At 38.6% G+C, this 26,719-nt stretch overlaps 1 protein-coding gene across 1 annotated transcript in view; it reads left to right on the top strand.

Annotated features, from left to right (window-relative positions):
• Positions 1-26,719, top strand: part of CORIN (corin, serine peptidase) — a 307,597-nt gene that overhangs the window by 150,926 nt on the left and 129,952 nt on the right. The gene's annotated exons all lie outside the window — the stretch shown is intronic.

Raw genomic sequence — 26,719 nt, 5'->3', positions numbered from 1 at the left:
TTGGTTATTTAAATATCCTTTTTTGTGAAGTGTCTGTCCAAGTATTTTGTCCATTTTTTGATTGGGTAGTCCGTCTGTTCCTGATTTGTAGCTCTGCATGCATTCTGTATAGAAGTTATCTGTTGGGTATATGCATTGTAAAGGTTGCCCACTGGCTGGCTTACCTTTCTTCTGTTAGTGTCTATTATGGAATAGAAAGTCTTAATTTTAATGGGTCTGTATTATTAATCTTTTCCAATCCTCAGTTTTCCAGATTCTCATGCTACAGTATGTGAAAGCCTCTTTCTAAATTACTAGAAGGGCCCTTTGGCTTCCACAACATGAGTTACAGTTGCCTGCAGTTTTGAGTTCTTTTTCTAGAATATTGATGCTTGAAGGCGATGGCACCCCACTCCAGTACTCTTGCCTGGGAAATCCCATGGACGGAGGACATAGGCTGCAGTCCATGGGGTCGTGAAGAGTCGGACACAACTGAGCGTCTTCCCTTTCACTTTTCACTTTCATGCATTGGAGAAGGAAATGGCAACCCACTCCAGTGTTCTTCCCTGGAGAATCCCAGGGATGGGGGAGCCTGGTGGGCTGCCGTCTCTGGGGTCACACAGAGTCGGACATGACTAAGTGACTTAGCAGCAGCACTAAGCCATCCAATCCATTGTCCTTATAGTTACTTACTAAATACATGGTAAGTCACCCCATTGAGTGCATTCCTTTCTGTAGGTAAAGTATTCCAGTTCACTTCTGATAATGATTTTAACAATTGGACCACCCCTGATGCCAGGGAATGTCTGTCTCCACCTACCATCAATAATGGCAACTTCACTCTCATGCCAGCAGTGAGTGATCCAGATCAATAACCCCATCAGACTGCCTGCTTTCCGGGACCACTCCTGCAACTGTCACAAGCTGGGTCTTTCAGAAGCAGTCACTGAGATGGAATTTGTTGTACAGGGTGTTTATTAGGTATCAGCACTTGTGTAAAGGAGGAGAGAGAAGGCAGGATTAGGTGGAGGCAGAAGCTGAAATGTGATCCAGAGCCACTGAAGCTTTGGCTAAATCCTCAGGGAGTTCTGGGGCTCATATGGTCTCAGGGACTTGTTTCATGCTGGGACAAGTCAACCAGGTCTTTATACCCCCACCTGAAGCCGCCACTGGATGTGATCCTTCTTGGGAAGGATGTGCTCTTGTTTAGGGCCGTTCTCTGCAGCTGAGGCTAAACCTGAAGCATCTGAAGCCTGTTGGCTGACAGTGGGGGAAGCAGATTCTCTTCTGAAGGGCAGGAGTGTAGAGTGGGAACAGACCACATTGATCCAGTAAGAACTGCACTGATTTTGCTCTCTGTTTATAAGACAGCGTCGGTGACTCCACCTCCCTCCCATTTGTTTCCACTCTGAGAATGCGTTTCTCTGGTGAGCCTTGCTGTTAGAAACCAAGGCGTTTATTGCATTCTGTTCCTCCTTGGCAGTCCCAAGTTGTAATTTTTTTTTTTTTTTGGTAGAGCAGCAAGATTGCTAGATTTCCACTTGGCTTTGCAGAGGTTTTCTACCTAACTCTGGCTTGTTCTTCACAGCAGAAGCCTTTAGGGGAAATCCTTCCACATGATAGGCCTGCCCTTCTCTGTGTCTCCTTTCCCGCTACATCCTTGGCGCCTTAATTTCCCATTCCTCTGGTAGCATCAAAACTCGAATTTTTGTCTGTCTACCTCTGTGGGATTACCAAAAAGTTCTACTGGCTTCTCTGCCTCTTTGCAGTGGCCCTATGTCCAGGTTCTCAGTTTCTAGCACTGTGCCAGGAATCGGCAAGTTCCAAGGGGTAAAAGCATCCATACATAGAATGTAGACTGTTCTGAAGTTGTCTTCTCTCTGGATCTTAGCCACTCACCTCTTAATAGTCTCACCAGCTATCAGAGGCCTTTAAACGGATGTTTCTTGTGTTTCATCTGGCTTTTCCAGTTTTACTTGATGGGAGGGACATTAACCTGTCACAAGTTACTCACCCAAGCCAAAAGTAAGGGTTTGCTTATTTCTTTTTAACACACTGTACAGTAGAGGTCTACTGCTAAATTAGGATTCCCTCCAAAAGGTTGTATACAGCAATAAACGACCAGAATGATGAGTGAGTGTACATGAAAAAGAAGCCCTTTTAATTCTTTTTCAGCTACATTTGTCCCATTTTAATAAGAACACTTTATTAGTCGTCATTTGGAAAAAGCCTGTTGATATAGGATTTAAGAATCTACTGAGAAAATTTGAAAATAAAAAATCATCAGTGTTCCATAACATGATGGTCCTAAAGTATCAGTTTTTAAAATCAAAGTAATACCAATATTCTTTAATAGCTCTAGGTGAAATGCTGCTTCACATATATTCCTCAAATATCAGAAGATAGTACAGATCTTTCCATCTTGGAAAAGATTGATGGCTTTGGAAAAGATCTGGGAAGATATATTAAAGAAACTTACATTTTAAGAGAACAGAAATGTCCTAAGTACACTCATCTGAGATCCTCTATTTGTCAACCTTTTTAGAATTCTTTATACTCTTTTTTTTCCATGTAGAGTTAATTCTCTGAAAATGAGTCTGATAATCAGTGTTTGATGCAGTATTTTCCTGGAATTTAAAATAATTTTTCCATCTCATGCTTGATAGATAAACGGTATGCTAGCCATCATAGGTATATTCATAGGGCATGTGCTAGGAAAGAACCACTGTTAGCTGTGATATTTATGTATGCATGAGAATATAATTTCTAGTGCATACACACATAGTTACTAAGAGATGTTATGGGGAGGGAGGTGGGAGGGGGGTTCATGTTTGGGAACGCATGTAAGAATTAAAGATTTTAAAATTAAAAAAAATATTCATATACTAAGAATATTGTATGCCAGGTAGAAAAGTATGAATTATATAATATTGCCTTAATCGTATAAGGGTTTGTGTTGTAAGACCAGTTATGAATATAACTTGTGAAAGTCTTTTTCTCATTTTTTCACTAATTTAGTAAATATTCATTGAATATTCAGTTCTGAGCATTATTGCAGGTAATATGAAAAAATAAACGGAATTACAGTAACCATGATATTGGTTTATATCCACCTGGAGTGATGGTTCTCAACCAGAGATAATTTTGTGACCCCTCCACCTGGGAACATTTGACAATGTCTGAAGATAATTTCCTGGTGGCTCAGATGGTAAAGCATCTGTCTACAATGCGGGAGACCTGGGTTTAATCCCTAGGTCGGGAAGTTCCCTGGAGAAGGAAATGGCAACCCACTGCAGTACTCTTGCCTAGAAAATCCCATGGAGGAGGAGCCTGGTGTCCATGGGGTTGCAAAGAGTCAGACACGACTGAGCAACTTCACTCAGAGACAATTTGGTTGTCACAACTCTGGGGACAGAAAGAGTTGCTACTGGCATTTTGCAGGTAGATACCCACCATACTGTAAAACATCCTGCAGGGCATAGGGCAGCTACCCACACAAACTGTTTGGTCCCAAATGCCAGTAGTGCTCCTTTTGAGAGACTCTAGGTTGGGTGTGATGTTTTGCAAGGTACTTTCTAGTAATAATAATAATACTTCTTGTACTCCCTACCTTTAAGGAGTATTAAGAGTTAATACTTTAAGGAGTGTTAAGCCTGATTTGGTAGATCTATATATGAGAATGTGAGAAACAATGTCAAAAGGACATTAGTAACTCCATATAGCATGCTGGCAGATAGAAACTAAAGAAGAACACAGGTTAAATGTCAATGGAATAGAATTGGAGTCAATGACATAAAGGAGTTCTGAATATTTGAAAAATGAAGGGTCTCACTTGACACAGAGGAAGCAAGGGGGTGTCCCGGGTAGGCCTTCAGCACTGTGGACCTGTGTTGGGTGTCAGGTGTCTATTTAGCCCGTGAAACAAATGATGATTAAAAGTTGACTCCCATCTTAGTTTTCTCCTTCCAACTTGTCAAGTCATTTGCCCAAGAAAACAGCAGCCTCGCTTTTACCTTGTGAGCCCCATTCTCCTTTCCAAAGTGCTTTCACAGCTGTTAGCTCACTTTGCTTCCAGAGTAAATCTCTGAGGTATTATCATCTTCATTTTATAAATTAGGAAACTGAGGTTCAGGAAGATTATCCCAAGATTATTTTAAATCAGCCCCCCAGTTCTGTTTTCATCCTGGGACTGTCGTGGGATTTGATTATTAATCTTTGAATGCTCCCCTCTGTTACAGCCTCCTTCTCACAAGAGCTTTCAAATGCCTTTTTAGACTGAGTTGAGCCAAAACTCACAACTTGTAATAGCTGCTTTTCCCAATGCACAGCTCTGTAAATTTAATTCATCTTGTCATAGCATCTTTTAAATCAGTCGTAACTCTGAAGAGATTTTGTTCTCATATGGAAGGATACTCAGTTGTCTTACCCTTTCTATCTTATATCAATGCCTGGTCCTGTAAAGTAAATAATGTGCTAACGTGATAATGCTGTGGAAACTGTTCTCAGGTTTTTAAAATAAACATTAGTGTGTGTTTCCATAGTTGAGCTGTGAGAACTCAGAGGGCTAAAGGTCAAGGTCCATCAATCATTCTGAGCTGTCTGACTAGCCCTTTACTCTACCTTGTCTGAAATTGTGTATGGAAAGTAGTTTAGGAATAGATCTCTGCTGCTATGAAAGAACTTCAGCTATTTATTCTTTCATTTTCCTCTTCCTTTTCCGAGTATCTTATTTGCTTTCTTAGCTTTGGTTGTTGCGATAAACCACTTCAGTATGTTAGCTCCAATATATTGTTGTCTCAAGATCTCAGTAAAACATAATACCCCCTTTCTCCTTTTGTGTTGTGAATTCACTTGGGAAAATTACTCTTTCTTTGAGGTAGTGTCAATATTTTGCCAGAGGTAGATGAGTAGAGTTACCAAAATTAGCTACACATTTTTCATTACAATGAATAATCAAATATAATGAGATTTTCCTAGAACCTCAAATTTTGTAACATTTATAATTTTAAATTATTGACAATTTAAACTATAAAAGCATGTTCTTTCTTTGATATATAGTTGCTTCTTTTAAGGGCACCAAACCTAAATCTGAAGACTTGTTTTCAAGCCCTAGTTGTTTTATTTAATAGCTGGGTGGTCTTGAAGCAAGTTTCATAAACTCTATTTGCTTCTCTTTCCTCAATTTTATTTTATAGTAGGAATAATACCTGGGTGGTAAAATGGTTTTATGGACTAAATAAAATACTGTATTTGAAAATATTTTGGAATCTATACTGCACTATGAAAATGTAAACACTTCAGTATAACAGACATCTAGAAGCATGTTCTATGGACCATGTAGTCAGTCAGGAACTGGGAAGGAAAGATGGAATGCAGTATTTTTTAAAAAGCTTGTTTATTTGGCTGCATCAGGTCTTAGTTGCCCCTCATGGGATCTCTTTAGATGTAGCATGTGAGATCTAGTTCCCTGACCAGAGATCCAACCCAGGCCCCCTGCACTGGGAGCATGTAATCTTAGCCACTGGACCAGGGAAATACTGGCATGCCGACTTTTTAAAGTGCTCATAAGCCCATAAAGAGCTAGACAGATGAGTACACAGGCAGGGCCTAAGACAAGGATTTGAGCACAAATCATATGTTTGGGAGAGGTGTGGACCAGTGGAGGAGTGGGGAGGTGGTTCAAGGGATGGAAGGTGGCCAGTAAATTATGAATCCAGCTACCATTGTGGTCAACTGAAGCTTAATGTCATGGTAAAATCTGGGAAATAGTGTATGATTTATACAATATGACTCCAAATTACCCGACTAGAGTAATGAGGAACTTGGGGATACCCTTCCTTCCTTTAGCCTTTGAAGCTGATAAGGATCTACCACAGCCTATAAGTACTATGTCCTGTAAGAGCAGAGACATGGGATTGTGGAGGAGGAAGTCTGAAACCTGGCTGCACCCTACAACGGAAGGCCTTTGTCTCTGGTTATTTCTCCTTCATCTGTGGCACTCTCTTTGCCTTTGTTTCTAGAACACTGCTCTGTTTTGGTTTGCTTCCCATACTCTGGCCACACTCCAGTCTCTCCTCCTCTCCTGGCTCCTGAAATATTGATATTCCACAGAACACTGGTCTCAACCCTCTTTCCTCAATAGTCTATTCATTTGTCTAGGAAACCTCATAGTTGGTCGTAGCCACATAAGTACTGATGACTCTTAAATCTGTACTTCATCCCCAATTTTATTCCATCCCTCAGGCTTCCAACCTGTATTCTGAAGTCCTTGCTCCAACCTCTCAAGCAAAGCTACTTTCCCCTAGATCTCCGGGAATTGTCATCCATGTTTCTGAATTCTATGGGAAGTTCTCAGTCTTCCCCTGACTTGACCTCCTGCAACTTTTGCCACATTTAATCACTCTCTTCATCCAAGATAAACCCTCTAGGCTTCCAGGGAGGTTTTCTTTCTACTTTTGGTCTGTGTGCATATTCAGTTGCATCTGATTCCTTGTGATCCCATGGACTGTAGGCCACCAGGATTCTCTGTCCATAGGATTTTCCAGGCAAGAATATTGGAGTAAATTGCCATTTCCTCCTCCCGGGGACCTTCCTGACCCAGAGTTCAAACTCGTGTTTCCTGCAAGTCTCCTACACTGTAGGCAGATTCTTTACCTCTGAGCCACCAACAGAATTTCTTTCTACTCTGGCCACCTATTTTCAGCCTCCTTTGATGTTTTCTCCTCATTTCTCTCACCTCTAAACACTGGAGTGCCCCAGGGCTCATTTCTTGGATCACTCCTCTTTTGAATGGTTTAATTCAGGCTCATGGCTTGAAATACCACAAGACACTGACATCTACCAGCATGGATCTCAAACCCGCACATCCTCTAAACTCTGGGCTTACATGTATATATATGCTTGTGCTATACACTCACAACACACACACACACACACACACACACACTGCTTTCAGCTTTCTAGTTATTTCTACTCGAGTGTCTGCAAAATGTGTTAAGCATAGTAGGTCCTACATACTACCCTGATCTAGTATTGCCCCCACCCCTGCTCTTCTCCAAAGGCTCCTCATGTTAGTAAGTAACAGCTTCATTCTTCTAGTTGTTTCAGCCAAAAGCCTTGTATTATCCTTGACTTTTCTTTCTCTTCCATACCATATCTGACTTTTCAGATATCTTACTGTTTCTACTGTCAAAATATACACATAATCCAACCAGTGTTCACTATCTCCATGACCACCCCTGGCTCTGGTTATTTCAGTTCTTGCTTGGATTATCCATCCACCTCCTTATTAGCATCCTTGCTTGCCCCAGCAGGTTGTTCTCCATACAGAAGCAAAAGGGATCATTTAAACATTTATATCTCTTCTCTCCAAGTTTTCCCATCTCCCTCAATATAAAAGCTACTATCCCTACGACCTTCAGGGCACTCCATCAGTATCATTGCCTTGCATGACTCCAGGGGGGCACCAGTCACACAGAATTCAAGATAAACAGTGCCTTCTAGAGTTGTACAACACAGACATCCTGCCCTTCATTATCTTGCCCCTATCATCTGTCTGATTTTTCTCTGAATACTTACCTTTTTGCTCTTAAGGCTCCAACTCCTCTGCCTGCAATGCTCTTCTCCTAGAGATATTTTCTCAGTTCTTTAAAGCACCTGTCTGTAGGGCAGTAACATAGAACATGTTAGGGAGAATGATCACAGATAAGGGAAGGAAGAGAAGCCATAGGAATAATAGCTATTGTTACTGTTGTGGTTATCAAAAGACTTGGAAGAACTCTTAATAAACTACACAATCAACTTGTCCAGTACTTGAATTTCATTTGGCTGTGAATTGAACCTTGAAGGTTTTAAAAATCATTTAAAGTCCCTAACAATCTCTTTCCATCTATGAACCATGAGGAATGCTCAGCTTGTGGATTTCCTCTGTTTTCTGTGAGAGCCAGTCTTGTTTTGACTTTCCTCCTTCCCATGCCAGCTAAAGAAGCAGTGCCAAATAAAACAGATTTCTTGTTGAGCCTAAGTACTAGCTCTTCTCTTTGGGTTCAGTAATTCTTGTTTATAGATCATTTGAGATTAGATGTCTATTCTCTGCCAGATATTGCTTTGCTTGAGATGGCACAGTGGTTCCTAAAACAGAAATAGAGAGATGTCCTTTCCTCACCTGCATTCATTCATTCTTCCCCTATTTTTAAGTTAATAGCATGGCTTGGAAGTTGATAACTCAGAAACCCAATATCATGGGTTGATCCCTGTGCATCTTACAGAATATTATTTTGTTCAGTGGCTGGAGACCAAGGGCATCCACTTTTTGTTCCGTATTGCCTCTTGCTATCAGAAATCCACATTTGTGGTCTTACAGATGATAATAAAATGCAGACATGTTTATCAACAAAGCAAAAGTTTGATTTTTTTTGATATATGTAATTATAAATTCATAGCGCTAAGCCTATTATATTTTAGTCAATAAGCAGTCTGACCACTTTAACAAGAATGCTGGTAATTCACATGTGAACAATTCAAAGCCTGATCTATTTTAATTCTATCTCCAGCTTTATATATCTATGTTGATCAATTTAATCACAGCAGATACATCTTTATAGAACCAGGTAGCTGAATAAAATTGCTGGTTGGTTTTTTTTTTTCCCACACAATAAAAATATTAGCTTTGTTCTGTTTCATATTTCTCTCTAAAAATTCCCAAGACTGGATACTACCTGTCCTTTTGATGGACATAACTCCTTACACTCAGTCAGTTCTCCTTTAAATTGAGCTCCAGGAATGTGGCAATTTCCTGATAATTCAGACATCCTAGAGTTTGAACTCTACGCTCTGGGCCACCCACTGAAACTAATGCATGATTCAGAATCATCTCATCAAAGTCTGAACCTCTTCTGAAATTGAGACTTCATTATGCCAAATAGCATCACGCTTTTTATAACTTCAATTCCATTGAGCTCAGCAGTTGGGAAGTAATTGCCATCTCCATTTCATCTGCTCAATCCATATGTTTATTTGGAGTCTAAACCTCTGTGCACATTTAAACAAAATGAGCCAAATTCATATTGAGGAGGCTGTGTATGTAACATAGTATTCAGAGGTATGGTCTTCCAAATATTTTTGCTTGTGGGACCCTAAAAGGATTTTGAAAAATTATATACCTCTTTCACAATTTTAAGTTAATATTTAAAAACTTTAAATCATGAATGTAAGCAGTTGACAGAGTACAATCTAAAGGATATTATAATAATCGACATATTAAAAATGAAACTGTTATATTACTCTTTTAAATGTGTTCAGTGGAATTTAAATACCATAGTGACTTGGCACTCACAGCCATCCAAAATTTGCAAGCTCTTCTTTTAATATTGGACAAATATTACATAGCTTCTCTTTTCACACTTCTATTTCCCTTTGCTCACAGAATTTCATTCTGGCATATTCTTTTAAATGCTTATAATTATTTTTATCACCTTAGAAAAAAGCCATATATGAGAGTGGAAATTATTACTTACAAAAAACTTTTCTCATTTATGAGACTGAGTGTTAGCATTTTGACTAACTTTCTGTAGTAATTGTGACTTAAGTCTATGTGTTTATAAATAATTACTAAGCTTAAATGTGACATTTGTTGGAAATTCATCTCTCATTCTGTTAGATGGGATGATTTCTTTTAAAACTGGTTTGTGTAGAATGGAACAGGGTTTGGCATCTATTCCATTTCTACTTTTTTTGTCTTCTGGATTGTAATGACTTAAAGACTTATTCATATAATTAAGTACATGGAAATGAAAGGACATAATAATGGTCTTTAATTATTTGAAGAATTTTCCAGGTTAATATAAAAAGTCACATAGTAATAATCTACCATTAAAATTATTAGAGTCTTGGTTTGATTCTTCTCCTATTTTTGAAAGTAAGAATTGGAAAGCATTTTACTTGCCCATGAATTTATTATCCTATCATTAGTCTTCATGGTCTCAATTTCTGATAATTTTACCAGGATTTATCAAACATCTATTTATTTTATTTATCTAACATCTTTCAGTTAGATCACTTTGTTTAAATCCGTATACTGAGAAAGAATTGGGAAACTGAAATATTGTTAATTTCAATTTATCTTTGATAATACAATAATTTTGATGAAAAGCTTTATATGCTATCATATCCATTAAATATATGCATGAAAACTTTGAAGCTGTTTATTTGCTTCATTCAATTTACATAGAATTTACCTAATTGATAAAGCCAAACTTCACTCTTAAACTAATTGGCCAAATTAGAGTGACTTTCTGACAGAAATAAGCTGATTTTTAGTTTATATTAGTGTGTTAATATATGTCCCTGTGTAAAGTATCTTACTTTACTTCTTAATTTACATGACAAAATTCAGTTTTTTCTTGTGTACAATTCTGTGAATTCTAACACATGCATAGATTCATAGAACCATTAACACATCAGGATACACAATAGTTCTATTACCCAAAATGTGTGCTCATGTTATCCTTTGTGGTCAAACCCACATTCCAACCCCACTGATCAGCTCTTTAGACTTTTAGTCATACCTTTCATGTAAATAGAATTACAGTATCTTTTGAGGCTAAACTTCTTTCACTTACAGTGATACCTTTAAGATTAATTCATGTTGTTACTTGTATCCACTATTAGTATTATTTTTACTATTAGTATTTGATATCTATGTATGATGACTTACTTGTTGTAGGACATTTATTTTTAATGCATGCCTGTACCCCAAGCTCAAGCAAGTTTTCCCAAACCTCATCCTGCGTGGCTCCTAGGACTCAGGGCCCCTGAGTTGGCATGTCCTCTTAGCTGCCTCCTCTGCAAGATTCCCAGCTACGGCCTAAAGGACATTTTTTATTTCCAACTTTTAGTGATTATGAGTATTATTGCCAGCCATTTACTTAAATTTTTTTAAGCAAATTTCTCCAGGATAAACACCTAGATTGGTAAGTGTTTTATTATATAGGAATTGCCAAACTGTTTTCTAGACTGGCTGTTTTGTTTTGCTTTCTCACCAATAATATATGTGAATTCCAGTTGCTCCATAATCTCACCAGTGTGTGGTATTGTCTGGTTGATTTGTATTGCTTTTGTGTTAGCTATTCTACTAGGTATGGAGAGGTATCTCATTGTGGTTTTTTTGCATTTATTTGATGACTAGTGAATGAGCATCTTTAACATGCTGATTTCCCATTGGTACGTCTTCTTTGGTGAAGTACCCATTCATTTTGTTTGCTCATTTCTCCCCCTTGGGTTGTATTTCTTATTGTTGAGTTTTGAGAGTTCTTTGTATGTTCTCGGTGACAAATCTTTTATTGATTATGTGATTTGGAAATATTTCCTCCCAGCCTACACCTGTCTTTTCATTCTCTTCACATTGTCTTTCACTGAACAGACACTTTTATTTCAATGAAGTCTAATTTATCAACCTTTTTTTGTATATTACATGCTTTTGTATCAAAGAACTCTTTGCCTTAGGTATGTGCATGAAGATTTTCTCTTACAATTTCTCCTGAGACTTTTATACTTTTCATTTTATTTTAAACTATGGTGAGTTAAATTTTGCATAAAGTGTGAAGTATAGGTCAAGTGGTATTTTCTTTTTCAAATTGTTACACAATTTTTCTAGGATCACTTGTTGAAAAGACTATCCTTTCCTCATTAAATTGCTTTTGTACCTTTGTTATGTTGATTTACCATGTTCATGTGGGTCTGTTTCTTGATTCTACTCTGTTCCATTCTGTATCTATCCAAAACCATTCTATCTTATTATTATAGCTTTATAATAAGTGTTAACATCTTGGTGGTGTGAATTTCTCACCTGTGTTCTTATTCAAAATTTATTTTTAAGTTCTAGTGTCTTGTCTTTCTGTATAAATCCTGCAGTGATTTGATTGGAATTGTGTTAAAGCTATCAATCAGTTTAGGAAGATGTCAATTTGATCGCTTAATCATATTGAATCTTTTAAACCATAACTTTGGTTTATCTTACCATTTATTAGGTCTTCCTTGACCCTGATATCAACATTTTCATTATATAGATTTTGCACATATTTCATTGGGTTCTTTTAGAGCTGTTGTAAAAGGTATTGTTTTTATGATATTGGTCTCCTATTTTTCTTTGTTGTTATGGTAAACAGAATTGTAATATACTCTCCATTACCCAGGAGTGCCACTCTACCTGTATAATTTGCCTACTTTTGAATGTGGACCTGAATTGTGTATATGATATGATAGTCACTTCTGTTCTATGTTCCAGCTGACTTTGAGAAAGGTAGAGTATGAATGGAAGGACTGACATAATCATTTGAACCCTAAAACTCTATTCTTGGTTCCTGATAGTTTTTATTATGAAAGATATTGAATTTTATCAAATGCTTTTTTCGGAGTCTGTTATTTTGGTTTGGTAATCAGGTGATTACATTTAAAAAATTTTTTGGATGTTGAACTAGCATTGCTTCTGAGAATAAACCCCACTTGGTTGATTATTTTGTGCCTAAAGATGATTTTCCTTGAATTTATTCTATCAGCTTGATGGAAAAACTCAGTCATTCTGAATGAACTTTTTGGCCAACCCAGTAGTAGGGGGCTGCTGTGATTCTTTGTGGGGAATCCCATGGATGGAGGAGCCTGGTGGGCTGCAGTCCATGGGGTCGCTAAGAGCCAGACACAACTGAGCAGCTTCACTTTCACTTTTTACTTTCATGCATTGGAGAAGGAAATGGCAACCCACTCCATTACTCTTGCCTGGAGAATCCCAGGGACAGTGGAGCCTGATTGGCTGCCGTCTATGGGGTCGCGCAGAGTCGGACACATGAAGCGACTTAGCAGCAGCAGCAGCTATGATTCTAAAGTCTAAATTTATATCTTTCACTAGATTTAGGAAGTTATAATCATTACTTTTCAATTTTCTGTACAAATTTTTCTCATTTCCTTCTTGGATTTTAATGACATCAGTGTTAGATCTTTTTATAGTACCCAACTGGTCCCTAAACTTATGTTCTTTTTTTTTTTCTTTTTTTCTCTTCAGTCTTTCTTCTCTCTCATGCAGGTTGGATAATCTGTTAATCTATGTTCAAGTTCACTGGCTCTTTCCATTGTCATCTCTGTTCTGCCATTCTGTGGCTCTTAAAAAAAAAGGAACTTAGTTATTGTATTTTTTAGTTCTAAAATTTCTACTTGATTCTTTCTTGAAGTTGTTATTTCTCTACTGAGAACTTCTGTCTTTCCACTCATTTCAAACCTATTGACCATTACTTCATGGAGCATGTGTATAATAGCTACTTTAAAGTCTTCGTCAAGTAATTCCAACATCTACGTCATCTGAGGGTTGGTGTTTGTGTTTTCACTGGGGTTACTGAGAATGTTCTGCTTTTTAGTTTGTCAACCAATTTGGAGTAAAAAGTCGGCATTTTGAGTACATTATGAAATTCTAGGCCTTGTTAAAATTCTCTGGAGGATGTTGGTTTCCGTTTGTGTTTTGTTGTTTCATAGTCACCTGACCCACTGGGGTTCAGGTCACAAGTTCCATTATACTTTCTGTGGGCTTTGGTTCCAATGTCAGTTTAGTTTTCAAAGACTTTGTTGTACCTGTTGGATCCTCCCCACATGTATGCCTCCTGTGGACCAGTCTGGTACCTGGGCCATGCCTACATTGCAGTTTACTTCTCAAAGATTTTGGTATTATAGTTCAAGCCATTTTTACAGATTCATTCCCGGGGAATACGCTCAGGACTTCATACACAGCTTCCTCCTCTATGGTCTCCTGGAAACTCCCTAACTCCCAGGGACCCTTCCTCCTGTTTTTTTGTTTAAAAAGCTGTAGTTTCATCACCCATTCAGTGTCATACCCACCACTGGGGCGAATACACAACCTAGGCTGTTGCTGTCTACCCTGCTGCAAGCATACTGCTTTATTACTGGGACCTCCCTCCAAAGGAGGGTCAAGAGAAAAGATACCTCGGGGATTTCCCCTTCTCTTTGCTTGGCAGGGACCCTCCCTTCCATTTCTCTGACCAGGGAGAGAGTTTCTCTTGACCATGCCAGCTAAATAGTTCCATAATTTTACTACCCTGATTCTGTGTTGCAAAATATGGTTGGAAAAAGAAAAACACTAGAAAACGCACTTCGTTATTAGTCTTTTTTTTAAATTGAAGTATATTTGACATGTAGCATTATGTTAGTTTCAAATGTACAATGTAATGACTTGATATTTGTATTAGTCTCTTTTAAGCTAAGTTCGCTTTTCAATCTGCCTGTTATTGCTTCCTTTTCAGATACCAAGGATAACTTGCTTTATGTGTTTTGTTGACAATATTCAGTTATAATTAGAGGGGTAATGAGGTGGAATGTTCTTATTCCATCTTAACTAGAGCTAGAAGCTTAGGCTCTCACTTTCTATCTCTAATTTTAAGATACGTATTTAGGTAGACAGACAGACAAAACTCAAGGCTTTGACACAAATTTGCTGTCTGAAGGAAATAAGCACTCTTGCCTTCAGTGCCCTTTTAGCTTTGCCCATCAAGAGGTTTTCCTTAAGGACAATGTATTCTCTGACATTTGAGGGGTGAGGATGCAAGACAGCTAAAGGGAAGGTAGTTTGTACTGTCTACTGTTTGGAACTCCAGAGGCTTCACCCTTTAGGATTATATACCACCACAGGCTTGGAATGGATAAGAGATGTGTTTTTATTTGTTTCAAGTCATTATAGGACATTCCAAAAGGGGAGGTGAGAAAAGAAAAACTGATGATTTTGTCCTTGCATGTGGCCTCAAGTAAAGGCAACTGTAGTAGAGAGGGAAATTAAGGATATGGAAATTGATTCCCTAAAAATCTGCCTATATGTGCCCTTGGAAAGTCTTTGCCTCTGGCTGTTGTGGAATCATACAGGCCTGGCTACTATCCTGGTTCTGCTTCTCCAGTGATAATCTAAAGTTGGAAACAGACACATTTAGTGTAGATATGAATCACAAGTGACAGAAAAGGATGTGCACATGTACAAGTGACAACATTAGTATATATGGAAGTGATAACATTAGTGATATGTGATAAGTATCAAGCACAGAGGGCTTCCCAGGTGGCACTAGTGATAAAGAACCCAGCTGTCAATGCAGGAGATGTAAGAGACACAGGGTTCCATTCCTGGGGTCGGGGAGATCCCCCGAAGGAGGGCATGCAACCCACTCCAGTATTCTTGCTTGGAGAATCCCATGGACAGAGAAGCCTGGCCGGCTATGGTTCATAGGGTCGCAAAAAGTCAGACACAAATGAAGTAAGTTAGCACACATGCATGTATCAAGCACAGAAAAGTGCTGAGTAATTGTGAAGGTGGAATAGTTAGAGGCTGGTGGGGCTAATCTATGGAAATGGCATTTTGATAGAGATATGTAGAAGGGACGATCAATTACTTTTAAGTTAAGCTTCTCTTGACTGAATATGGTTAAAGGCAGTTATGAAATTAAACAAGAAAAAAAAATCCCCAAAGATATAGTGGTCAGACTTTCCAATCTAAATAAGAGAGTCTTAATAATAACATTTAATGGGAATAGCTGTAACAATAATGATATATAACATTTGCTTAGTATTTATTATGTATAAAGTGCTGTGCTAAGTGTTTTAGAGACATTTTCTCACAGCAGCACTGTGAGGGTTATGGTTATTCTTCCTGTTACAGCCTGAATGTTTGTGTCCCCCTTCTCAAATTCAAATGTTGAAATGAATTCCCTCTGGAGTGGTATTAGGAGGTGCAGACTTTTGGGAAGTAATTGGGTTTAGATGAGGTTGTCAGGGTGGATCCCATGATGGGATGTAACCTTTTACTAAAAAAAAAAAAAAAAAAGAAAAATACCAATATTTATTAGTGCTTAGAGAATTGCTAAGAGTCGGACATGACTGAGCGACTTCACTTTTCACTTTCATGCATTGGAGAAGGAAAGGCACCCCACTCCAGTGTCCTTGCCTGGAGAATCCCAAGGACAGGGGAGCCTGATGGGCTGCCATCTATGGGGTCGCACAGAGTCGGACACAACTGAAGCAACTTGGCAGCAGCAGCAGCAGAGAAATGCGGCAAACCCTGAAGAGAAGCAAAAATGCCCTTTTTAAGGAAAGAGCCCAGAACTTGCTCTCTCCCTGAGCACACACCAAGGAAGGCCATGTGAGAACGTAAATGAGGTGGGCCCTCACCAGGAATCTAACCCTGCTGGCACCCTAATCTTAAGCTTCCAGAAGCGTGAAAAATAAATATTTTTTGTTTAAGCAACCCAGTTTGCAGATTGTTATGGCCGCATGAACTGGCTGAGACACTGCCCATTTTGTAGGTGAGAGAGCTGATGCTTGGAGAAGTTAAATAACTTACTCAAAATTACAGTGGCATGACTTGACAGAGCTGATATTTGAACCTGATATTTGTTTTGATCTGGGCCTGTTAAGAGTTCAAAGACCTAGAATGACCCTGTTATAAAACATAGTTGCACTCATTTTAAGAGAAGAAAAGAGGATTTCTATGTGCATCTAACTTAATAGCATTCAGAATGAGCACAAAGTGCTGTGTGTAGACTACTTATTTAAAAATCACTCCTTGCAGGTACTTAGAATAAAGATTAGACCTATCACATTAGGCCCACAAAGGAAGGAAAGGGTTTATTTTATGCAGAAAGTATATGTTGTATAGGGACATTTCTGTATATATGTACATGTGTCTATATAAAACACACAATTGCATATATTAAGCAAATACCTTAACTTAATATCAATAACCTCAGATGTGCAGATGACACCACCCTTATGGCAGAAAGTGAAGAGGAACTAAAAAGCCTCTTGATGGAAGTTAAAGAGGAGAATGAAAAAGTTGGCTTAAAGCTCAACATTCAGAAAACGAGGTTCATGGCTTCTGGTCCCATCACTTCATGGGAAATAGATGGGGAAACAGTGGAAACATGGGTGATTTTATTTTTTTGGGCTCCAAAATCACTGCAGATGGTGATTGCAGCCATGAAATTAAAAGACGCTTCCTCCTTGGAAGAAAAGTTATGACCAACCTAGATAGCATATTCAAAAGCAGAGACATTACTTTGCCAACAAAGGTCCGTCTAGTCAAGGCCATGGTTTTTCCAGTGGTCATGTAGAGATGTGAGAGTTGGACTGTGACGAAAGCTAAGCACCGAAGAAATGATGCTTTTGAACTGTGTTGTTGGAGAAGACTCTTGAGAGTCCCTTGGACTGCAAGGAGATCCAACCAGTCCATCCTAAAAGAGATCTGTCCTGGGTGTTCATTGGAAGGACTGATGCTAAAGCTGAAACTCCAGTACTTTGGCCGCCTCATGCAAAGAGCTGACTCATTGGAAAAGACCCAAATGCTGGGAGGGATTGGGGGCAGGAGGAGAAGGGGATGACAGAGGATGAGATGGCTGGATGGCATCACCGACTCGATGGACGTGAGTTTAAGTGAACTCCAGGAGTTGGTGATGGACAGGGAGGCCTGGTGTGCTGCAATTCATGGGGTCGCAAAGAGTCAGACATGACTGAGTGACTGAACTGAACTGAACTGAACTGAATAATTTGTGGTTAGATACGCAATGGTTACCTGTACATACCCCATCAGCTTCTCTCTCTTGTATTCTTTAAGGGAATGTTTCTACTTTTCTTTTTATTTCTCATGGTTGGCCTTTTGAATAAATCTCAACACAGGACAAAAAGTGGCTGTTCAGTTTATAACTGCTGCTATTGACCTAAAACTCTGAACTCTAAGAAGAAGTTTAGAGTTTTGCTCTCAGGCTCCTTCAACAAGATGTCAGAAATGTGAGGCTTAATTCAGGCTAAGACTCTGCACTGAAAATAAGTGCCTGTTGGTAGTCTTCTAATTGAAGAATATATACAATGCTCAGATCTGCCTGGTATAGAATAGGAGTGATAAAAATAAAACAGCCTCAGAATATTTTTGTTTCATGAAATCTTTTATTCTGCCAGTCAAATATAGAGGCAGACATGAATGCACTGACCTTTTATTATTTCTGTTATCTGTAGCACATTTTTGCTATTTTTATGAAGCAAGGTCTTACAAGTTGATTTGACTGGAGCAATATGAAGTAAGATGCAAGACAACATACTTCTAGCAAGAAAGCAACAGCTGTATCTAGGACCCCTGGTTCACTAAAATCAACTCAAATGTGAAAAACAGAATGTTCTGGATGAGGTGTAAAGTTCATCACTCAAAAATCTTGAGAGTCTTTGGCAGTTACTCTGTCCACTCAGTAGCATGTGAAAGGTCTGAAAGAGTTAATGTTTTCTGAAATTGCTTCATATACCCAGCCAGTGGCCCCACAGGACCTGGCTTTTTACACCATAGGATTTTATGAAATACTGTTCTTTGGAGTGGCTAAGCTGTTTCCAATTTTCCCAATTTGGACTTCAGAAGACCCTCTGCTAAGAGTAACTTTTGAATAGAGGATTTTTACAGATTTTTATAAGATACAATCTGAAGACTGGAAAGTTTCTTGCTTAATTGCAAAACTCAACAGCCAGGGGATTAATATTTGAATGTTGTAAAAAAACATATTTATCTTGTTCTAATAGAAAACCAACTGTTTCATATGATGTAATAGCCCGTTTAGAAGAGCAAATTACTAGAAAAATTTAGGTAAAGAGGAATTATTCTTATGTTCCTTCTGTTTTCTGGGAATTCAGCTTAAAAGACGTGCACTCGTGCCTTCTTTCAGCAGTTATGGAGCATCACCTATGCGCCATTCATGTGTGCAGCAAAGGGGCTTGGCGTGTCTACCGTGTGTTGAGATTGTTTCTGGCACTGGGGATTCAGGAGTAAACACGGCGGACAAAGTCCTGTGCTGAAGGACTCATACACTGGAGATTTGCAATCCACTGGGGAGCGGAAAAGGCAGAAGGAGTGATAATAAGCAAATGTTTGGTTGGGAACAGGTAGAAGGTAGTGGTGGTCTTAGTTCCCAGCCAGAGATTGAATTCAGGCTGCGGCAATGAGAGTGCTGAATCCTAACCGCTAGACCAGTGGCCAGTGACAAGGCCCTGGCCCGTACTGCTTTGCAGAAAATTATTTTCCACAAAGAAATGGAAAGTAATGAAACAAGTAAAGTGTTTATTAGGAGGAAAAAGGGTACATGTGAATACGCACACACAGGCTGGTTCAGAGAGAAAGTTCCACTCTTGTGGTAGTTTGAATCACTATGGGCCATTTCTTTTGGGTTTTCTTCAATCAATCATCTTGCTTTACCTGAGTTCATATTTGGTGTTATCTCAAGGTCTTCCCATTTGTCTGCACGCATCGCTTAGCGAAGATGGAGTCTAGGGAAGAGGCTTATGGGTAGGTTGACATCACTTCTCTTTTGACCTGCAAGGAGCCTTTCTGTGTATGTATAGTTGGGAAGGTCTTGTTGACCTTGAGAATGAGAAATATATGGTCTCTGTCTTTTATCTGGGCAGGTCTCAGCGCCTCCTTCTCTTCATCCTGGATTATTTGTCCACAGGCACAAACTCCAGCTGCTCAGCCTGGGGCCCATCTGTCTCCTGCCTCAGTGGTTGTACCATTTGTCAAAGTAGAGGCTACAGGGAACAGAATAGTTTGGGAGAAGAACCATTTGACTTGTGAATTTCCTGGTCTAATGAGATAGTGATTCGTGTCACTAATGTTGTGTGTCCATCTTAGCATTTGGTGCCAAGTCAGATGCCCAACGGAGAAGGCAGTGCTGACCCACTCCAGTACTCTCACCTGGAAAATCCCATGGACAGAGGAGCTGCAGTCCATGGGGTCGCGAAGAGTCAGACATGACTGAACGACTTCACTTTCATTTTTCACTTTCATGCATTGGAGAAGGAAATGGCAACCCACTCCAGTGTTCTTGCCTGGAGACTGCCAGAGATGGGGAAGCCTGGTGGGCTGCCATCTATGGGGTCGCAGAGAGTCGGACACGACTGAAGTGACTTAGCAGCAGCAGATGCCCAAAGGCCATTCTGCCTGGCTGGCTGAACTCTAGTCTATTTTTATTCCTACTTGGGATATTGTGCTCATTTGCAGCCTTGTTCTCCCTCCCCTGTGCTGTCTCTGTACCTCCTCCAAAGTTCATTGCCAGTTTATCACTCTTATGTTGTGTACAGGGCTGTCTGTATCTTTGTTCCTCTCGTATCTGGTACTTAGCCTTCTCAGTTTCTTCCGGGCCTGGCGTGATTCCCCAAACAATATCAACTGAAACTCCTATAATCAGCAGTCACAAAATGTAATAAGGGTGTTTCTTCACCCCTGTATTTAAATGTCATGCCAATGCTTTATCTTTTATTCTGTGTCATGCCTCATATAGGTCTCATAGATTGAACCCAAAAGACTAAAATACTGGAGAAATTTGTCGTTGGGCTCCTGGTCCCAATATTTTTTTGTACAGGGTAAATGCCATTAAATTACAAAATAAAACCAAGGATATAAAAGCAGTTGGCCATTTAACCTCACATGTTTAACTTTTAGATTTCATCTGAAGGAAAGAAGTAGGTTGTGGAAAGTGATCTGAGCCTGCTTGGAAGTGTGAGAGATAGTATGGATGAAGGATGGGGGCCGGTGAAAGAAAGGGCTGAATGAAGGATTTCTCTGCTGGAAGAATACAGACTGGTTAGAGAGGAAATGAAAGCTGGGAAAACTGGAGGGGGCCTTTGAAGTGGAGAATTGGGAGTCTGCACTTGATAAGGAGAACAATAGTGAGGCCACTGGCGGGGTGGGGTGACCTGGTCAAAGCTGTGGGTGAGAAAAAACATTTTTTACCGACCAGTAAAATTGAATATGTACCGGTTTTGCATGCTTGAGTTGTCTATTAGAGCCATTGTTGTTGCTGTGAAACACCCTGAAGGACGTTACAATGGAAAATAAATGAGAAAAATCCATGGTTCTGAGATTTCTGAGTTTCAACACAAAAACATTACTTTTCCCTTAAGGAAACTAATTACAACTTGTCGTCTTCTTCAAAGGCAAGCATCTTTTTGGACTTGGCCAACAATTTTTTTTGAAAATTTGCTTTAGTTGTGATGTTTGTAATATTATTTCTATAGGAATTTTGTTTATAACATCAGAGCTAATAGGGATTAATCTACTTTGTATTGTAGAGAATGTATTCTCTATTTTTTCCAATACATTATCCTTTCAGTTAACATTTAAAAGTGGCCTTATTTTCATTTACTTTTTAGTAATATTTGTAAAGCATTAGCATTCTTGTGTGATAATTGAAGCCATCTTTTTTTAAGCTGATGCACAGAAATAAATGCCTCTTATCTAGGTTGGAAAACTGAGACTTTCCTCATAGCTGTATTTAGCTATAAGTTATAACTGATTGCAATTTATAAATCATTAATTATAGTTTATGATAATAATAATTATAAGTAGTAAAAGAACTTTATATACATTCATATATATGCACATATATATGTGAAAAATACTGTTCTTTGTGATTTAACAATTGAGTTGGATCTAAAAGGAAATGACACTGGACTAAAATACCCAGGCAATGTCTCTAATTGTGTTTCTGATAGAAAACAAAGGTGTTTAAATGCTTTTTGGCTAATATAACCCTATCGACTCAGAACTGTTGAGTTGCAGAAGTTGTGTACATATACAATCATGTTATTTTATAGAGTTGCTTATATAACTGTTATGTGTCATTGTTTAAAGGCAAATAATTAAACACATTGGATAAAAGAAAAAACTTTCATATTTGCAAGTCTGTTCTCTTGTTTATTGTTGCAACTTCATATGCCTTTCTTCTTCTAAAATCATGCAGTTAAACCACAGTCTAGGTATGTGAAAGCCCAAGGACAAATCAAATATTGGAAGATCACAGTTGTTTGCACTAAGCACTGAATACTCCAAATGAGTCATTGTATAAACTGAACAGATGTTGGGAGCAAGTTGGCATGCTGTAATGAACCTCATTTTCATCGTATATCATTGGGTTATTCTTTGGCGCCTCCAAGGGTAGATGTGCTTTCTAAACAACCAATTTACTACTAGGGAGCAACATAAACAGTAGGGAAAACAGAGTACTACATTTAGTTCAATTGAGTATGTCAAATGACAATTTGAATAGCTTCCTTAACATTCAGATGTTGAAAAAAATTCTTCTACTTCTTTCCTTTCACTTCAGGGAGGATACCTTATGCCAAACAGATGCAGAGTTTAAACTACTCTGGAAGGCTCCCTCGAGGAAGTTTGAACAATATTCCTTGGCAAACCTATTTCAATCTGTCATACTTTTTAGCAATAGGAAATTGGCCCCTGCCTTTTATTGCAGCATTTTTTTTTTACACCAGCTCTTAATGGAGCAGAAAAGGCATTTGGGCACCTTCTTCCATGAAATCTCCCGTTATGTGTCTAAAGAATATTATGAAGATTATGTCATCAAACCAGTATCACCAGGTGGTCCTGACAGAAGGCCAGATATACTTTAGGTGTATTCTTGTTTCTAGTATACTATTCCTACGTCCATGATTGTACTCTTTGATTCTTGTTTCTGGTAAATGATTCCTATTTCCAGGATCATAATCTTGATTCTGCTATTAAAGATGTTCCCTTGGTGAGATGGTGATGTGTTTTCAGGTTGTAGTAATCAGTAGAATGTGATGGTAATATTTATTAATTTCTGCAGGTTAGAGAACTTTGCTTTTTTTCCCTAGTGTTTTATGTTTTAGATATTCTAACTGAAATAAATTATATCATTTAACATTTACTATTTTGCTGTCTTCATGGATCTTATTTAGACAAAATCATTTAAAATCCCCACTCTTTGAAAGGCCTCCTATTTTCTTAGTTTCTTTCTTGCATTATCCCAATAACTACTCAAAATTATAATGGTCTTAAGGCCAGGATTGATTCTTATCAAAAATCATTTAAAAATATTAGTCACAATAGCAACATATATATATATTTAAAATCAACTTTCTGAGTTCTCTTATTATCATCCAGTTTTTTACTATATGAATAGATTTGTTGATTTGAAATCACACCCATCATTTTCTTTTATCTAAAGAGTATGTCAGTTTGTTCTAGATTAGGATCAGCAAATTACAACCCCTGAACCAGATACAACCTGCAGCCTGTTTTTTAAATAAAGCTTTATTGAAACACACCCATGCCCTTTCATTTACATATTATCTATGACTACTTTTGCTCCACAATGGCATAAACAATTGAAATAGAGATTGTACTAATTGCAAAGCCTAAAAAATTTACTCTGTGGCCCTTTAGAGAAAAAATTTGCCAACTTCTGTTCTAGATTAATTTGTATTTGAAAAGGAAAGATATAAGCATCTGAATGCAGAGTTCCAGAGACTAGCAAGAAGAGATAAGAAAGCCTTCTTCAGTGATCAATGCAAAGAAATAGAGGAAAACAACACAATGGGAAAGACTAGAGATCTCTTCAAGAAAATTACAGATACCAAGGGGACATTTCATGCAAAGATGGGCACAATAAAGGACAGAAATGGTATGGACCTAACAGAAGCAGCAGATATTAAGAAGAGGTGGCAAGAATACACAGAAGAACTGTACAAAAAAGATCTTCACATCCCAGATAATCATGATGGTGTGATCACTCATCTAGAGCCAGACATCTTGGAACGTGAAGTCAAGTGGGCCTTAGAAAGCATCACTATGAACAAAGCTAGTGGAGGTGATGGAATTCCAGTTGAGCTGTTTCAGATCCTAAAAGATGATGCTGTGAAAGGGTTGCACTCAATATGCCAGCAAATTTGGAAAACTCAGCAGTGGCCTCAGCACTGGAAAAGGTCAGTTTCCATTCCAATTCCAAAGAAAGGCAATGCAAAAGAATGCTCAAACTACCGCACAATTGCACTCATCTCACATGCTAGTAAAGTAATGCTCAAAATTCTGCAAGCCAGGCTTCAGCAATACGTGAACTGTGAACTTCCTGATGTTCAAGCTGGTCTTAGAAAAGGCAGAGGAACCAGAGATCAAATTGCCAATATCTGCTGGATCATGGAAAAAGCAAGAGAGTTCCAGAAAAACATCTATTTCTGCTTTCTTGACTATGCCAAAGCCTTTGACTGTGTGGATCACAAAAAACTGTGGAAAATTCTGAAAGAGATGGGAATACCAGACCACCTGACCTGCCTCTTGAGAAACCTATATGCAGGTCAGGAAGCAACAGTTAGAACTGGACATGGAACAACAGACTGGTTCCAAATAGGAAAAGGAGTATGTCAAGGCTGTATATTGTCACCCTGCTTATTTAACTTATATGTAGAGCACATTATGAGAAATGCTGGACTGGAAGAAATACAAGCTGGAATCAAGATTGCCGGGAGAAATAGCAATAAACTCAGATATGCAGATGACACCACCCTTATGGCAGAAAGTGAAGAGGAACTCAAAAGCCTCGTGATGAAAGTGAAAGAGGAGAGTGAAAAAGTTGGCTTAAAGTTCAACATTCAGAAAACGAAGATCATGCCATCCAGTTCACTTCATGGGAAATAGATGGGGAAACAGTGGAAACAGTGTCAAGACTTTATTTTTTTGGGCTCCAAAATCACTGCTGATTGTGACTGCAGCCATGAAATTAAAAGACGCTTACTCCTTGGAAGAAAAGTTATGGCCAACCTAGATAGCATATTCAAAAGCAGAGACATTACTTTGCCAACAAAGGTCCATGTAGTCAAGGCTATGGTTTTTCCTGTGGTCATATATGGATGTGAGAGTTGGACTGTGAAGAAGGCTGAGCGCCGAAGAATTGATGCATTTTAACTGTGTTGGAGAAGACTCTTGAGAGTCCTTTGGACTGCAAGGAGATCCAACCAGTCCATCCTGAAGGAGATCAGCCCTGGGATTTCTTTGGAAGGAATGATGCTAAAGCTGAAACTTCAGTACTTTGGCCATCTCATGCGAAGAGTTGACTCATTGGAAAAGACTCTGATGCTGGGAGGATTGGGGGCAGGAGGAGAAGGGGATAACAGAGGTTGAGATGGCTGGATGGCATCACCGACTTGATGGACATGAGTCTGAGTGAACTCCGGGCGTTGGTGATGGACAGGGAGGCCTGGCGTGCTGCGATTCATGGGGTCGCAAAGAGTCGGACACGACTGAGCGACTGAACTGAACTGAACTGAGAGCCTTGGATCAGACACTAGAAAATCTGGGTTCCAATCCTGCCTCTTTTTTCTAATTGGCTCTGTGACTTTGGCCAAGTCAAATTTCCTCATCTTTAGGATGGAGAGGGAGCGGCAGGACTGTAGGATTGCCAGTCTCTTCCAGTTTTAAAATTCCAAAAACCTAATTAGCTCTATTTTACCTAAAATAAGTTAAAATTGATTTTTTTTCTTGTGGATTGAATTTTGGGTTTTTCATAATCCCTCTTGAGCATGTTAGAGGTACATCAAAATTTCCATACATGTTCCATGATTTTAAAATAATATAGCTCACCTGTATGAGCTTTACATTTGCCAAGTATAGGGGTAGACACTTGACCTTATTTTTTTTTTTTGTCTTCAGAATACCTGTCTATAGTAGGTATGAATGTTCGCACCTCGTATTAGAGGCAGGACTGGGACTTGAACCCAGTTTTGGTAAAGCTCCATTGTCTTTCCACTGTAGCAAAATGATCTCTTTTCCTGTGCTATTTCTATTTTAGTTCAATCATTTCAATATAAATTAGCTGCTCACTTATCCAGAGGTTACCACCCAAATTATTCAGAACACAACCAATAATTAAAAAGTAAAAATACAGAAAAGATGAACAACCAAATAGATGTTCACTCTACCATTAAAAATATTTCCCAAGGTCTTTCATAGCATGTTCATTTTTACTTTGGAAACAAATCTAAAAACTGGCTCTTTTCTTTTTTTGGTTTCCCAGATCTGTAGTTAATGGCAAAAAATTTTGAATGAAGATGGATAGAACTACTGGTGCAGGTATCTCTGCCTCAGTAGAGATGCTGACCCCTGAACTGATATATAACGTATGGGAAAGGATGAGACACTCCAAATGGCAAGAGCCTGAAGCAGGCAGCAGTTTTAGGCAGCTTAGCATAGGGCCTGATCCCCCTCTCCTTCCTGCCACCCGTAACTTTCCTGAGAAAGTTGCTCCTTGTAAAGAGCCTGGGGCAGCAAAGAAATGTTAAAACTTGGCACTCTCCATTTAATAAGGTGGAGAACAAGTGTTCTATTTTACTGAGCTTTAATAAAATAATGAAAGATGTTAGGAATCTTGAAGGGAAACACTTTAGCTATTTGAATTTTTCTCTATGTGAAATATTTTCTTCCTTAAAAATGCTGAACAAATGAAATATTACCCTGTACAGACTTAAGAAATCTTTCTGCAGATATTCACTATTTTGCCTCTTTTTTCTGGTCTTTTTTTATTGTCTTATTCATTGTTCACTCTCTGAAAACAGGACTCTAGAGATAAGTAATTAATTAAAAGTCTGCCTTTGCAGTTTCATCTATTACCAGATTTTCTCCACACCTAATTAAGTCTCAAGGTTTTCCATTATCTCTTTTTATTCCCAATAGCTTTCAAGAAGGTTTATTGTTCTCCTTTTGCTTTTTTTTTCAAAGTAGAAGCCCATTTTCTTTTCGAGTTTTAAAAAACCGTCTTGCACTGATCCATTGTGTATTGTTGATTGCAAAGTTAATCTTGTAAGAAGGTGAACTTATTTCTACTGCCAGGCTCTTTTGGGGTTGAGAGGAGTGAATTTGGTAGCT

The sequence above is a fragment of the Ovis canadensis genome, chromosome 6 (assembly GCF_042477335.2).
Source record: "Ovis canadensis isolate MfBH-ARS-UI-01 breed Bighorn chromosome 6, ARS-UI_OviCan_v2, whole genome shotgun sequence".
Lineage (NCBI taxonomy): Eukaryota > Metazoa > Chordata > Mammalia > Artiodactyla > Bovidae > Ovis > Ovis canadensis.
The sequence above is the reverse complement of the archived record's forward strand: the minus strand, read 5'-3'. Positions and strand labels throughout refer to the sequence as shown.